The following is a 15,248-nucleotide window of genomic DNA, read 5'->3' as shown; positions in this document are numbered from 1 at the left end:
GAAAACCTGGAGTTGATTAGGCAAGTGACTGTAATTGTAAACTTAGAAATCAGAGGGGCATTTAGAAACTTGGATAGGAAAGAACCTTACGACTCCAAGGAATAAAAATGTGTGGCCTCTGAAGGCAAGATGTGGTGCGTTTAAAACTGAGCAGTCTTTTCAGAGTAGCTGGGCGACTGTGTGCTTAACACTGAGGACATCTGAAGAATAGTTTAAGTCTCATTCGAGGGAGCCAGAGCTATGCAAGGCTGAGAATTTTTGTGCTTGGAGAACCTTTGTGTTCAGGACTCTACTGGCCAAAGGGGAGAGGGGCAGGATGGGTGGTGGGAAGAGAGCCCTGGGAAGCTTTTGAAACAGCACCCAGCTTCGAGATTCTGCCTGCTTCAGAATGTCTCAGCAGGAAGCTTTCAAATACAGGTGTTTAGGCTCCATGATTCAAATTCAGGGCTGGCTCTGTAATTTGCAGGGCCTGGTGCAAAATACACATGTGGGACCACTTCAAAAAACGGGAAAAAAGTTCCATTAAAGGTACTAAAATGTAAAGCTTTCTCATTTCTGTCAACTTGTCGTGCTGTTTTCTATTATTTGTTTTCAGGAAAGAAAAACTACCCTTTTAAATTAATAGCATGAATTTTTACCATCCATCTTTATATTGTGCAATGCCAGTTTTAAATATAACAGCATGTAACACATACAAAATCACCCAAATGACACACTTTCTATTTCGTAGCTTGTTCCTACATGTACGTTTTGTTCTTACTAGAACTGGAAACAGTACATAAAAGTACATTCTTGTTTACTTGTTTTTTCACTTAATATGCTCACATCCTACCAACATTCTCTCAGCTCACAGAGTACAGAGGGGCTGGAGGGAGGAGGAACCATGGGCCGCCCTTTCTTTCCCTTTTTCCTTTTCTGTCATCCTTGTGGGTGTAAGTAGTTGGCTAATACAGGGAAGTAATGAGAGCAGGAAAGAATTTGATGGAGCTCCTTGTTTGTTCATGTTTCTTAGAATGTCACTGCTTTCTTTCTGGTTCGAATGGAAAGGATGGCAGCTTGGCACCATCAGCTCCTCTGATGATTCGGGTGTAGGTTTAGCACCTTACCTGGCACCCACTTTGAGGCTCGCCGATCCCCCAGGCATCATGGGTCCATTGGAGTCCTGTGCTCATGGGCGTGTGGACCGCGATGTGAGGATGGAGCAGCCGGGAATAGCTGCAGACACAGACACAGACACACACACACACACACACGATGCCTATCCCCTCCGCTCGTGCACACCCACCCACCACCGTCCCATTGGTCTTCACTTACAAAACACAGATTGGCAGGTACGATGATTAGGAATTGTAAATGGTTACAGCAGAGCATTAAACCAAGCACAGGACCCTTCTGAGCCTGGAGCCCTGTGGGACTTCAGGTTACGCGCCCCTGAACGGCCCTGGCTCCGCTTCAGTATTTCCCACCCCAGACTTCTTGCTAGTCAGTGATCCAGGTTCCGTGCCGAGGGCCTCCGAAATGTAGGGAAAGTGAGGACCAGCCAGGCCCCATCGGTGTGGCTAAAGGTCTGGGTGAAGAGACAGAAGGGAAAGGAACATTGGGTTGCCCTTTGTGTCCCTATTGTCACTGTAAGCGTACATTAAAGTGTTCACACAGCTAAGCTGCAGGCCAGCGCGGGAGAAACGACCAACGGGGCCAACATCGTGTAATCCTAAGAGTTGGAGCCACATGGGACCACCTGTGGCTTTCGTGAAGGATATGTCCTTCCTCCAACCCTGAATTTGGCCTCCAGCCCTTGGAAGCCAAAGGGCCGTGACAGAAGCCAGGCTGAGACCAGGGGCTCCTCTGTCAGACCCCAAATAGGAACCCATGTTCTTGGTCGGGGGGTGGCTAGCACTCAACTATCCTCTACAATCAACCTAACTGGATCAGTCCTGGTGATTCCCTGGCACTGCTGGGGCCGGGTTCGACCCCTGGTTGGGGAACTAAGATCCTTCAAGCCAGGCAGCATGGTCCCCACCACACCCTCACACCCCCCAAAAAAGAAAATAAAAACAAAAACCAAACTGGATTCGTCCTAACCCGACACCGCCCCTCTCCCCAGAGGTTGGTGAGGAACGCTCAAGCTATCCCTGCCATCAAACCTGGCATGTACTTTACCCTATATTCAGACCCCCCCCTTTAGACTAGGTGGCGTCTAAACTAGTTTTTCCACAACCTTTTCTAGAAAGGGACATTTAAGATAGAAGAATAGTTCACAAAAGTGGTACCGTCAGGAGAAGGTTGCCTGAGTCTGTTAATCCGTTGCTTTCGTGGAGTGAGAACAGTCAAATGGCTTGGTAGGGCCCTACTTCCCAATCCTTTCTCGCCACCACAGACGCGGAAAGCGGTCCCACTTGTACAGTGTATGTGGCAGCTCAAGGCTGGAGAGCCCTGCCTGGGAAAACCCAGCGGCCCCCGCCTTGCTCTCAGCATACCTTAACCCCGTCACTCCGCAGGCCCAGGTGCCCTGCGGGGGAAGCTCCGCAGTGGTAACCTTTGTTTGTTCCATTAGGGGAACCGTGTGATTTAGGGAAAGGTGATACTACCCCTGGCTCGGAGGTGACCACAGGCCTCTGCTAAGGCAGCTGGTGCGTCCATTTTGTTGTACAACACGCTCTGCAAAAACAAAGTCTTAAAAAAAAAAAAAACTATCTGAAAAATAAAATGGAGAAAATCCTAAAACATGGCTCTGAACGTTGCTGGGGTCATCACTCTCAAAGCCAATGCCATTTCCAGAAAACACACATACTGGCTCAGTTTCCACATCTGTGGAATGAAGGGAATAACACTGAATGATCTCCAATGTACCTTTTATGTCAAAATTCAGGGATTAAAAAATGTAAACAAACATTAAACTTTAATTAGAGACAGCGGTGCTGAAGTGTTCAGATGTAAATGTCTGAAACTTACTTTGAAATGCATTAAAAAACATAGAGATGGCCAGCTGGGAGAGGGATGAGTAATGGATAGATGGGTGATACCACCAGTCCAGGAAGATGTTAACGGTAGGAGCTGGGCAGTGGGTATATGTGGGTATATGACCACTGTCAAAGTCTTTCAATTTGGCTGCAAGTTTGAGATTATACATTGAGGAATGTTGGAGGGTAAAATGAGCATCTGGCATCCGGTCTTCATGACTAATGTGGAAAAAATGAACAACAACACGAAGTAACCTGTCCAACTGGTTTAAAAGCTGTTAGATTTAATAGTTAATCTAAGATGTTGTAACTAAACCAATTTCAAGCCTTTGTGCAAGAAACAAAAATGCAAAACTTCTGCTATTGCAAAAATGTTACGGTACCAATTATTGGGCGCTAACCATGTGCCAGGACTCTGCTGAAGGTTTCCTGTGAAACGTCATCCCACGGAATCCTCACAGTAGTCAGTGAAGTAGGTAAAATAGGTATCATCCTATGTCTTTGACAGACAGGAAAACTGAGGCTGGATGAGCTCATCCAAGGCGTGGAGCTGGGACCTGACGGAGCTGGGATTCGAGTTCTGGGCTGAAATGATCTCCCAGACAAGACAGCTCTTCAGCGGTATTGGATTCTGCTCCGCCTGCTGCTTCAATCGTACTGACATTTAGGCATGAACTCGACAGGAAAGTTAGGGTTATACACCCACAGTATATGAGTCAATCCTGGCGGGCCTCTAGGCACACAGTCGATGGGTACAAAGCTATAGTTGAAATCCAGTTCAGCCACGTGTCATGGGCTTGGCTGTGAACTTGCCCGAGACACCTGAGATTCTGCACCTCAGTGTTTCCATGTGTGGATGGAGGCGGATTTCAGGCGGATTGCTCCACAGAGCACTTAGTAACATTTTGGCTTCATGGAAAGGTTTGCTTTTTGCTTTGGGATATTTCTCTCATCCTGTGAATTCTCAGTGTGCCAGCTCTGAGTTACTGGGATGTGTCCCCCTTTTTGTGTAACCTCAAACTCCAAATATTTCTGCTTCCTGTGTGCAGTCATCTTAAAAAAAAAAAAAAATCTTTCCCAAAGCACTATAGCTCCCGTCTCATCCTATGGGGGGAGTTTAGCATCCACCCCTGCACCTGCCCGATATTTCCGAGAGTATCAGGGGACAGGCTTACATTTTCATCAGCATCTTTCACTCTGAATTAGCGGTTTTACCTTACTTGCCTCCTGCAGTAAAGATGCTCACTCCATCCTGAGTTGCCCCAGGCCCTTTTGACTTTAATTCCTCTATATTTAACCTAACAGGAAAACACAAACAACTGCAACAACTTTTTATAGAAGAAATGAGAGTAGTGATGGATTATTAACAGAAGAGGTGAGAAATAACTTCAACTGTCCTTCATCCATTCGACTAATATTGATTGAGTGCCTGTTATACACCAGGCATTGTTCTGGTGCTGGAAATATCAAAATGATTCAAACAGACCAGAAGAGAAAAATCCCTACCCTCCTCAGGTTTACTTTCTAGTTGGGAGAAGGGAAGAGGACCTTTTATTTATGTATTTTGTTGATTGTCTATTGTAGGTTGGATGGTGAGAAGAGGTGGAGAAAAACAAGGAGGGAAGAGAGAGAGGTGTCTGCGGGTCGGGTGGATGTGGGAGTGTGCGATTTTAAATAGGGTGATAGGAAAGGGCCCACTTAGGAGGATACCTGGGAGGTAATCTCCCAGGAGGAAATCTGCAGGAAGGATGCTCCAGTCAGACACGGACACTTCCGTCACTGCAGAGACTCTGTGAGTGCTGGGCTGAGAGCTTGAAGTGTCGAGTATCATGATGAACTCCTGGATTTTACATATTTGATGCGTTTTAATCTATTGCAGTTATTTTCTTATTGATGCTCAAATTGTCCCATTTGTGGCCAGGGAGAGACACTTCATTATTCTGCCTGAGGGAGGGAGGGAGGTGAGCAAGACGGGGAGCTATGGAAAGTCAGTGCAGTGAAGCTGGTCCCAGGTGCTCCATGGAGGAGGGATGGCTGAAGGATGCACTCAGAATCCTGCCGGGCCTTTTTTATTTTAATTAATCAACTAAATTAAATTAAATTAATTTATTTTGGCTGCGCCGGGTCTTAGTTGTGGCATGCAGACTCTTTGTTGCGGCATGCACGCGGGATCTAGCTCCCCAGCCAAGGATCGAACCCTGGTCCCCTGCATTGGGAGCGTGGAGTCTTACCCACTGGACCACCAGGGAAGTCCCCTGCCAGACCCTAAGAATCATATCATGCTGTGAGATTTGTGTGTGTGTGTGTGTGTGTGTGTGTGTGTGTGTGTATGTGTGTATAGGAAAGAGACTGAGTCTGAGGCCAATTCAACATGATACAGAATATAAACATCATGTAGCAGGAACCCAAAGACCTAAAAAGACCACAGACGTTAAGCTCTTACCTGAGAATTAGTAGAAATCCTGGGGGCAGTTACTTGGGACTTCCGCAGGTAGGGGTTGGAATGGGGAGGAGGGAAAACAGAAAGGATAACTCAAAATAATTGAGTTTCCAGGGCCATGGAAAGCCCACACAATCTCTGATATTTCTATCTATATACATACGTCTGCATGACCAACAGGCTTGAGAGCTCTTTTAAAAGTAGGGAGGATGACTCTGGAAGTCAGTTAGGTTTGCAAATTATGGTCTGTAGAAAAATCTGCATAGACTTCTGGGTGAGGGAGAAGCGGGGAGCCGGAATTTGATGAAGTGGAGAACAGTATGCTTTGGAACCAAGTATGAGGCACTTAGTCTGACAAAGGACTTTTTTTTTTTTTCTGATTTGTATATCCATCGATATCAACATCTAAATACAAAATCTCTAACATCTAAATTGTCCTGGAAAGTTCAGTATCTGTGGTTTCATCCTTATAGTTCAAATCTCTTATATAAAATATCCGGAGAGAGTCTAAAATATGACTGTACAGGAAGTTCATTGTAGTGAAGGTTGATTAACGTAAGGAGTCTGATCACAGACCAAAGCTTGAGGATATTTTTGTGACACAAACTGGCACTGTCTTCTTGTTGTGTAGGAATATGAACTCTCAGGCTTTAAGCCCCTGCGGGAGAATAGTACTGATTACTATGTAAATAATTGAGTACACGTGACCAATATTCTCGAGATTCTGGAGTTACTGAAGAGCAGGAAAGTGGCTGCTATAGACTGAATGTTTGTGTTGACCACCAATTCTTATGCTGACGCCTAATTGCCAATGTATTTGGAGGTGGAGTCTTTGTGTGTGGGGGTGATTAGATCATAAGGGTGGGGCCCTTGTGAATGGGATCAGTGCCCTTATAAAAGAGACCCCAGAGAGCTCCCTTAGCCATCTATGAACTAGGGAGCAGACCCTCACCAGACACCAAATCTACCGGTGCCTTGATCTTCAACTTGCCAGCATCCAGAACTGTGAGGAATAAATGTTGCTTAAGCCACCCAGTCTATGGTATTTTTGTTATAATAGTCTCAATGAACTAAAATTGTGATAGATGAGAAAACTGTCATCTTAAGTGATTCTTACAATATGTGATTGTCTGTGCTAGGTGACTGTGGAAAACTCTCGGGTGTGTAGTAATTGATCCACCTTTTACTGCAAAGTATATTTTGGGAAATAAACTGATGCAAGCTAGTCACTTCATATAAATACTCTGTATGATGTTGAACTTTCTGGGTTCTAATTCTCAGAATGAGAGCCAGACTGACAGAGATGTTTAACCTCAATGGGAAGCCTCACGCTCATCAGACATGCTCACTTATGCCCCAGACTAAGTCCCCTTAGATACAAATGGAGAAATTGTGCCCCACTAGCAAGTGGGTCATAAGATTCCTAGTCATGATTTAGGTAACGATAGAATTTGTGTGTGTGCATAGCACACGAATTCTTATTTGTCCTTGCCTTGGTGTATGAGTTAAAGTACACCCCCGTGAAGCACCTGTCATTCTAGCTATACCTGTGTACTTTGGCGATTGACCCCTACGTCACTGCTCCGTCTCTCCTCCATGCCTTTGATCAACCCATTCCTTTTGCTTAAGATGCCTCTACAGTGGAGGTTCTCAACCTTGGCTGCACCCAAACACAGATGCCTTTGGCCCTTCCTGCCTCCCGCATCCTGATGTAATTGATTTGCTGTGTAGATTTCTTCCCCGGTTGAAAGCTGCTGCGGGAAGTGCCTGTGGACTCTGGCAGTAGACTCCCCCGGTGAATTTGTTAGAAAGGCAAATTGGCTCTCAGAGCAGACCTACTGAGTCAGAACCCGCTTGTGGGTGGTGGGGGGAGGGCTAAATAAATTCAACTTCAAAGCCATCTTTTCAGGTCTGGGGCTGAACTATTAACCAGACCTTCGGACCCTAACTGCTGTGTGAAGTCCTCTATGCGCATCCCCACACGGAGGAAGAATCTACTGTCCTGGCGTGTGTTAAAAGGCACAGGACTGTTTGCCCAAGTGCAGCTGAAACTGCCCTCCAGGTCACAGCACAGACACCAGTGTTGGGTGGTGACAGCCCCAGGGGACAGCAGTGTCTTCCCGCTGAGACTGCTGGGCTGAAATGGTTGCAGCCTTTAGCGTGACAAAGGGATGTGTTTGGGAAACAAAGATTTCCTGCTCAAAGACAAATAGGTCTCAACAGTCACACGCTCTGATGTAGGCCTGTCTGAACAGGAAAAGGAGGACCTCTTATTTGTCAGGAGGTCTGCTTGAAAAGAAAAGAGGGGGGGAAAAAGAAAAAAAAGACCCACTGAAATATTGCTTACTTCCTAGAAGGAAGGACACATTCTTGGACTGAACTCAAAGGATGTCGGTCTCAACAAGGATGTCAGTTAACTCTGTCTTATTCTGGGGCCATTTGTTTGCCAAGAACCAAAAAATCACTCAAACCACTTAAATAAAAGGGGGATGGTTATAAAGACACAGTCGTCATACTTCGTTCTACATGGTCAGCGCTGTGATTTGCGAGGCAGTTGTGTTCACACATTAGGTTTGCAAAATCAGTTTTGTAGCTCTTTGAGCATAGAAGGGGGATTTTTAAACTTTTGGTATCTCCAAACTGAATGAAAACAGACTGTAAAAAAATGCTGACTGCTTTGCCCTGACTATCAGGAAGCTTAGAAAGAAACTTAGGATTCACAACTCAGGACCCTGGGAGCTTGGTGAATTTACTTATCTAGCAATTTTCTTTTTCTTATTTCTTTTTATTTTAAAACTGTTCAGTGTTTTATGATTTAATTCTGTAAATCATCTTAAAGCCTTTTTAGGTGTCGAATTTTACTTTTTTTTGGTTGCTCCGGGTCTTAGTTGTGGCTCTCGGGCTCCTTAGTTGCGGCATGCATGTGGGATCTAGCTCCCTGACCAGGGACTGAACCCCCGTCCCCTGCACTGGAAGGCAGATTCTTAACCACTGCACCACCAGGGAAGTCTCTGGAGTTTTACTTTTTAAAAAACTAATAATTAAAAAACAGAATTACCATGCATAGGCGCTGGTGTCCCGGTATAAACCTACTGACCATCAGAGTGTTTCTGCTCTGCTCCTGTCCTGGATGAGTCCCAGGGTTAGCCTAGACTCTGCTGCAGGAACTCGTTGGGATCTTAGGCTGCCATCTAAGTAAAGGCTGTGCAAATAAACCCAGTTCCTGGAGGAGTTCACACCTTGGGGCTGATGTTACATTAAATCTGCCTCCACATTTCTAGCGACTTTTTTCCTTCCTTGTTGAAAGTCAACTGGAAGGTGCCTGCATTTGTGGTTGCTGTTTTAAGCATGCCTCTGAATTTACTTTTTGAATGCTTTGTTTCCTTGTTTGCAAGGGTAGGTGCTAAAACTCATACCTGCTTGGTGAAATGAAAATCGAGGCAGCCCTTTTGGAAAGCCAATTGGCAACCTTTAAAAACAAAAACGCCCGTCCATTTGTCTAGGACTATAACCCTTAGATACACTCCCAGGTGCACTGAAGATACATTGTAAAACGCTTTTCACTGCAGATTTTGTTTGTCATAGCAAGTGGTAGAAACAGCCTAATAGTCCATCAGTAGGGGGACTAACAATGTTTTATGGTTCATTCATAAACTGGAAGGCTATGGAGCCATTAAAGAGAATGGGTGGGTCAGAGTGTTCTGAAATGGAGCATTCATTACTAAATGAAAAAGCAAACAGTAGAGGAATGTGTGTAGTATGCTTCCAGTCTGTGGAAAAAGGAAAAATATATACTTGAATGTGTATAGAAAAATTGGGGGAGGGTATACAATAAAGTGTTCAAAGATGTTGAATATTGCAGGAAAGAACTGGAGTGAAAGGAGGCTTGTTTTCATTATATACACTCTTATTCTGTTTGAAATTTTCATATGGGTACATTTTTCACCAGAAAAAAAAGAAAAGAAAAAGATGCATTGCTTTGTCTTGCACAAAAATCTCGCACATACAAAACATCTAGAGTTAGATGGATTCAAATGCTAGCTCTGTCACTTACCTGTGACCTTGAGGTGCTCCCTAATTCACTTGTAGTGACTATCTCATAGGGCTGCTGTGAGGATTAAGTTACAGAATGCATATCGAACAGTATTTTCTTAGTAAATGTAAATGTGTAATAATGATGGTGCTCGTGGACATTTATCCAATGCTTACCATGTGCAAGGCACCGTATTAAGAACTTTACATATATTAATTCATTTAATCCTTAAACCAACCCTGTGAAACAAGTACTATTTTCATCCTAATTGTACAGATGGGGAAACTGAGGCACGGAGAGGCTAAGTACCTTGCCTGAGAAGACACAGCTAGTATATGGTAGAGCAAAGGATTCAAACCGAGGCAATCTGGCTCTGTAGCCCAAGCTTTTCCCCACTTACCCAACGGCCCTGTCCCTGCTGGGCAGACAGGTCTACTCAGGGCAGCATGAGGCTGATGAGAGGGTCAGTCCAGTTTCTAAGAGAAATGCTGAGAGTATCTGTAAATGTCTTATAAGCTTACGGCAATGCTTTCTGACCAACCCCATGTCAGAATGTTACAATCAAGGTGACACGTGGGTGTTTCCGCTGGAGTGTGTGGGCACTTTTCCCTCTGCCTCTGTTTTCTCCCAGCTGGATCCTCTCTGCCTGTGAATCTGGAGTCCCTGACAGGAATCCTGCTGGGAAATCTTTACGGCATGATGAAGCCAACAGGGATCCCAGGGTGTAGAAGGGGTGGAGAGACCGGTCTTCTCTGTGTCTATTATCTAATGAACACCTTTCAATACTAGAAGTGGTGGAGGACCTGGCCTCTTTCACGAGAATCATTCAGGTGACGCAGTTCGTCAGAATGACTGTCTCTGGGGACGGTACACCAACTTTCCCAGTGTGGTCAAGACCTTGTATTTCTGTAGGTAAGCATTACCTTAATATTTAACTCAGATTCTCTCAGTTGAATGTTTAACCTAACTGTAATGTGTTGCCTTTGCTAGAAGAACAGCTGGTCTTTGGCCTCCTCAGAATCTGTCTTTAAATGAAGTGAACTTGAGAGCAAATACATGAAGAATTCAGCCACTGACAGGTGGCTTAGGTCCCCATTAGTAGGGTGTTTTTCTTTCCTTGTGTCCAGAATTACTCAGAATTATCTGAATAACTATTCCTCACTTCACCACTATTTCCAAAGTGCTTAACAGACATGCTCAGTCAGTTTGGAAATCCCCATTGTCCTGTGCCAGCCTCTCTCCAATGTTCCAATTTTCCAAACTACTGATCAATTTTTCACTCTCTCTGTAAGACTGCTTGCTTTCTTTATGATTTCATTTTGAACAAACTGCTAGTCAAGGGATCTTTGGGGCATCGACTCAAGATGAGAACAGACACAAGCTCCTTGGAAAGGATTCCCTTTCAGACATTCCAGACTCATTACCTTGCTTGACTAATGTAAGAAACAAGTCAGGAGCCCTTGAGTTGCTCTTTCAAGTTTGTCAAGTTCAACGTTAGAAGTACCAGGCTCACCCTGAGTACCAGGTCCTGCTCCTGCCAGGGGCCAGGCTGCAGAGAAGAGAACTGTCAACTCCCACCGGCAAAGGCAGTGAAGGCAGCGAGGCTCTCTTCCCTCCAAAGGACTCTAAGAGTAAATTATTTAAACTCCTTCTCACCTTTGTTTAAGATCTGCCTCTTCTCATGCTTGGGAATTGCAAACAGACATTGTATTGGCTGAGGTTGCAAAGTACATTAGGTCTTATTCTAGAAAGGAAATGAAGTGACGAAACTGGTGTTTTAAAAAGTGTCACTTATAGAAGTAAACATTTTCTACAGCAAGAGGTTATTCCCTAAGACTAAAACCCCTCTAAAATGTCCCCCCCTTTTTTTTTCAGTGAATAGAATATTTTAATCTTCAGAGATGTTTCTTCCAATGTACTTTATGGGGACATCCACAGTATTATCTAACTCCCTAGATGTTTCTCTTCATTGTTTCATAATAGAAATTGCTAGTAGGCATTGGACTTGAATGTCCCAGGAAGAAGGAAGGACTCATCAACTGATCATTATGGGTGTAGATCTCAGAAGGCTAGCTATGCAGGAATGTTTTCTGTTTGCAGAGCATTGGTCTTCAGACGTAGTGAAAGCACCAGGATTTAAGACCACAAAACCTGTAATTGTTTGTAACCTCCTCATACTAGACTCAATAGAAAGAATGCATTTTCCCTCTTTATATCACAAGAGAAAACTAAGACTCTATTTGCTTCCCCCTTCCTCCTTTCCAAAGTGAAAAAGAGAGTTTTTCTTTTCTTCCTTTGGCTGCTTTGGGTCTTCATTGCTGCAGGCAGGCTTTCTCTAGTTGCAGCGAGCAGGGGCTACTCTTTGTTGCGGTGCATGGCTTCTCATTGCCGTGGTTTCTCGTTGCAGAGCACGGGCTCTAGGCACGCAGGCTTCAGTAGTTGTGGCACTCAGGCTCAGTAGTTGTGGCTCACGGGCTCTAGAGTGCAGGCTCAGTAGTTGTGGTGCACGGGCTTAGTTGCTCCGCGGCATGTGGGATCTTCCTGGACCAGGGATCGAACCTGTGTCCCCTGCATTGGCAGGTGGATTCTTAACCACCGTGCCACCAGGGAAGTCCAAGGGGAGTTTTTCTATGGAAGAATCTCTTTATTGAGGTCTCTATAGAAGCTCCTTCGTGATACTGATTTACCTATCGAGTAATCCGGAAAGAGGACATTAGTATCTACTTCTCCCTGAAGGCAGACTAGAAGTGTGAAGCAGAAGAATGGCATTTTTTTCATCTGTTCTAGTGAAAACATTTGATGAACAGCAACAGTTTAATCAGCTACATGGCAGACTTTGACTTTTGGTGTTTTTTTTTTTTTTTTTTTTTTTTTTTGCCGTACGCGGGCCTCTTACTGTTGTGGCCTCTCCTGTTGCGGAGCACAGGCTCCGGACGCGCAGGCTCAGCGGCCATGGCTCACGGGCCCAGCCGCCCCGCGGCATGTGGGATCTTCCCGGACCGGGGCACGAAGCCGTGTCCCCTGCATCGTCAGGCGGACTCTCAACCGCTGCGCCACCAGGGAAGCCCCCCTGTGGTTTTCTGATGATGCCTCCCTGGGCCAGCAGGAAGCCCTGACAGGGAAGAGCACACTATTTCCTCTCTCTGCTTCAGGGGAAATGAGTGACTTGCAGAGGAATTTAAGACCTATTCTGTAAACTTAGTAAATGCGTTAGGACCAGAGAGAGTTTTCAGCCTGGGCCACTAGTTTCTGTTTGCAAAAGGAGTTAATCTGATCTTAGTTTAGTAGCTGAAAGGTAAACAGCCTATTGAACAAACCCCAGGTGGATTTCGGTACCCTTTGGTAACAGTGGCATACGAGAATGAACACATTCAGACAGTAGGATTTTCCATATGTCATTTATTTAAACCAAAATCAGTTTATATTTTCAAGGGTGTGGATTTCAAAGATACAAAAAGAAATTCAAACCATTTTGTTCAGTATCTATAAAAAATGAAATTACATTTTGCTGTGGGTGGGGCGGGAGTGGACCCTGTAACATGGGAAATTGCTTCACTGAAATTCAAATTTCTGTGTGCAAAAACTAACTCATTTTGTTTTAGGATTGGCTGAAATGTTTAAGGAGCCCCGATAAAATATAAGAATTAATTTGCTAAAAGTCAAGAAGTATGATCACAGTTCACACTACGTGAACGGTCAGTGCATGAGCCAAAGTAATGAGATCTTTGCAACCTCGCCCGCGTCCGGCCATTTGATCATTGTTCTTTGGAAGCACTTTCAAAAGTACATTGTGTTATTTTGGTGACTGGCACAGGTCTTGCTTATGTATAAAAATCGGACAAAGTGGCTTATCTGCTTAACAGTTTCCAAGTTTGTTGCATAGAGATGTATGGCTTTGCCCAAGAACTTGGTGGGAGCAAGTATTGTGGACACAGGTCTCAGGGTTGTGGCATTTTCAGATCAGTGCAAGTCCACTGTATAAAGTGTTCTAATTTACTTTTTTGTTGTTTTTGGTGAGTCTGTATTTTTGTGTATAAAGTAATGCTTACAAATACGACCTAGATGAAAACCAGGGGAAATTGACAGTGGCAATTACCAATTCTAAATGTGAGAAGAATGCTAAAGACCTCACTGAAGACAAAGCTGAACGCAGGCTTGGATTTTGGACTCAAATCTGTCACTTAATAATTGTGTCATGCTGGGCGAGTGACCGAACCTCAGGGAGCAGTTTTTCAGTACTGTGGGGATGAAATGAAGACCACAATGCATTATTCTGATTTTCCCTACCCCAGAGAACGTGTAGGAAACAAAACTGATGAAGTGTTTTGAAAGAAATCCACGTGGGTAAAAATCTATACAGATTTGAACATGTTTGAGAAGCTAATAACATCTTTCATAAAACATACAGCTCCTGACCTGAAACTTTCAGATGCGTGTAATCATCACAGTAAAAGGACTTTTAGTTTTGGGTACTTAAAGCCCTTCCATAGGGTGCAAGGTCTACCCACCAGCTCACCTGGACTAGTACATGTGTTGTTACAATGAAAGTCACAATGATATGCTTCTTAACTGCTTAATTATTCACCCCCCCAAAGGCAATTACTTATATTTTAGAAGAAGTAGGACTCTGTAGTGAAAACACACAGACCTGAAAGCAGTGCATTAAGTATTTTATTAATTTCTTTATACATTATGGGAAACATTCATCTATTTACAATTTTTTTTTTTGTCCACACACAGTCTAGGTAGATAAGCCTATGAAATTCCAATTCATAAAGCCATAAAAATGTTCCCCACCCCTCCATCTGAAGGCTTTCAAATGAATCTTTTTTTTTCCAAACCAAAATAATTTTTAAAAATTACATTTGGGAATTCAGATATGCTAGTGATTTACATTCCAGTTATTTAAAATATGCATCTAGACAGGTTTTAAAAAAGAAATGGTAAATTCACAAGGATAAGGCTTAAATTAAAGTGGTAATGCACAGTAAAACATTAAGGAAACATCTATAAATAACAGAAATATAGTACAAATAAATTAGTTCTATTTACCATTTCAAATATTAAAAATCTTTAATCCATTTCTTCATCTCTCTTTACAAAAAGGTTATGTGAGTTGTATGGAAACATCTGCAAAAAATATAATAAATACTTAATTTCTTTTAACGTTTTTTGATGTGGGAGACAAACTTCTTTTGTAATCCCCCCTCCCCAAGAAAATGCCCAAACACCTTTATACCAAAGTTAAACAAAATAAGTAATTTTTCAGGGTACATACATTTTCCAATATGAACTAAAAAACATTTCTACAAATTACATCAGAAGAACAATGTAACAAAGGTTATGGTCATGGATGTCAGCTTAAGGGGGCAAGTGATTAACAGGCAGCTTTATGTGGGATCATGTCTTAACATCAATAATTAGCCTTCTATAAAGTGTTTGTACAATTGGTGTTTTCAAGGAAGGCAAAGGTCATGGTGCCTGGAGGCCTTCGGCTAAAAGATTTAAAATTCTTACCAAAAATAGCTTATGAATATACAAATACCATTCACATAGACAAGATAAATAGGCCATCTCTTGTCTCTCTTTAAAATATCCTGGGCTAAACCAGTTTGCAAAGAAAATATTGTAGGATGATCTTGAATCGTATTAGAAATCTATTTCTTAATCCAAATCTTATCTCTACCTCACGGTGCAGAGCTGTGGATGGGGACATCTGGTCTTCAAATGGGTGTGGCTTCCTTCACGTTAATCTGAGTTCCGAGTCACTGTCAGGGTTGAATGAGACCATAGGCTACCCAAGGTGGCAGTTGGC

Source organism: Aethalodelphis obliquidens, unplaced genomic scaffold (assembly GCF_003676395.1).
Source record: "Aethalodelphis obliquidens isolate GAN/ISIS:26980383/991018 unplaced genomic scaffold, ASM367639v1 scaffold63, whole genome shotgun sequence".
In the NCBI taxonomy this organism is placed as follows: Eukaryota; Metazoa; Chordata; class Mammalia; order Artiodactyla; family Delphinidae; genus Aethalodelphis; species Aethalodelphis obliquidens.
Note: the sequence above shows the minus strand (reverse complement) of the source record.